Source organism: Phalaenopsis equestris, unplaced genomic scaffold (genome assembly GCF_001263595.1).
Source record: "Phalaenopsis equestris unplaced genomic scaffold, ASM126359v1 Scaffold001187, whole genome shotgun sequence".
Classification (NCBI taxonomy): domain Eukaryota; kingdom Viridiplantae; phylum Streptophyta; class Magnoliopsida; order Asparagales; family Orchidaceae; genus Phalaenopsis; species Phalaenopsis equestris.
Window position 1 is genome coordinate 178,115 of NW_018165626.1, and position 1,662 is coordinate 179,776.

Below are 1,662 nucleotides of genomic sequence, written 5' to 3' on the forward strand. Positions count from 1 at the left end.
AGTTCTCACAACAAATTTTATCATCTAGATAAGTCAGATCAAGAAGTAAATGAAGTGTATGGAATTAAATCATCACAATTTCTTCTAATATTAAAGATTAATACTCTCCACAACTTCCATCCAACACTTTAATTACTTATCATTTCAAGGTGAAAGATAAAGAAAACTACTCAAAATCCATGGACAAATCAAATCCACACTTTAGTTTAAAAGTAGAAATAATTGTTAAACAAACAAGAGGTCTCGATTAAAATCAAAAGTAGTTTAAAAACAAAGATAAAAACTTATCTCAAATCCTCCACCAAACTGTTGAAGTTCCTTTGAGTCTCTTCTCTTTTACAACACTCTAAACTCTCACAATAAAATTAAAAACAAAAATGATAAAATAAATTTGTGGTGCATGAAAATCTCTCTAAACATTCCTCCACGAACTTCTTCAAGAACCTCTCAGGACTCCCCCTTTTCAAGCACACACTAAAAGTCTCAACTTCCTTCTTTTATAAATTTCCAAGAGGTTCCTTGGTAAATCTTCAAAATGTGTCCAAATTCGATGTATTCTCCAAAGGATGCCTCCTTTCACGAGTTTTTTAATCATATTTTCATTTATAATGGTCATAATTACCCTCTTTAGCCAATAGGTGCCTCAAATGTCCCTTCAAAATTTGATAAAATGAATTAAACCGTCAAATAACTGTCTTTGGCGCTTAGGCACGACCTTCTCTATTTCACCGGCGCTTAAGCGTCGGATCAGGCGCTTAGGCGTCAAAACTCTTCTGCACCATTTTTGCATTTTTTGCTTCAAATTTGATCCTTTTTCACTCCACTTAGCATTTTTCACCTTTTTACTTGTACCTGAAAGAAAAACACAAAAATACCTTCCATTAAAGTACAATATCTCAAAACTAGGAATAAAAATGTGTCTAAAAATAATATATATTTTAGGTATATCAGAGAGTGAGGGACTTTGAGATTTTTTTCTAGGGTTATAAGAGGAGAGGGAAAGTGAGAGATTTCTTCTTTATTACAATTCTAAAATACAATTAAGAGTGCTTGTAAAGCGGGAAAGTGCTTAAAGGGAACTTCTAGGGATTTGTTTGGGAAGGAGTATGAGATAAGTTATGTTTTTTTCTTTCTTTATTTTGTAAACTTATTTTTTATATGAAATCCGTGTTTTGTCATATCCTTCTCATGAATTCTGAGTAGTCTTCTTAATCCTTCTCCCTACAATGAGATTTGGTTTTGTGAAGAATTGATTTTATTTTATACGGTTTTAAATGTTAATAATTTGTGATGATTTAAACTCTAATCTTCATTTACTTTTTGATCTGGCCAATTGAAATGTTAAAATGTGTTGAGAAATATATGATCCGAAAGGGCTATGATTTCTACAACATGGTGAGAGTCACAATCAATTTCTTGGGTGAGAATGTAATCTATGGGGTTGAGTGCAAAAAAGTAGTGAAATATACTTTGTTAGATGTAGAATTGGAGATTTTAAAGTAACAGATTAAAATCCCCAATTTGGTCCAGTTGATTGGAAACTAATTGCGAGATTGTTAACCCTCAGGCGAGGGAGAAGTAGGAGCTCTAGAGTGAGAGCTGATATCCTCCCAACCTAAAACAAGAGGTCTCGATTAAAATCAAAAGTAGTTTAAAAACAAA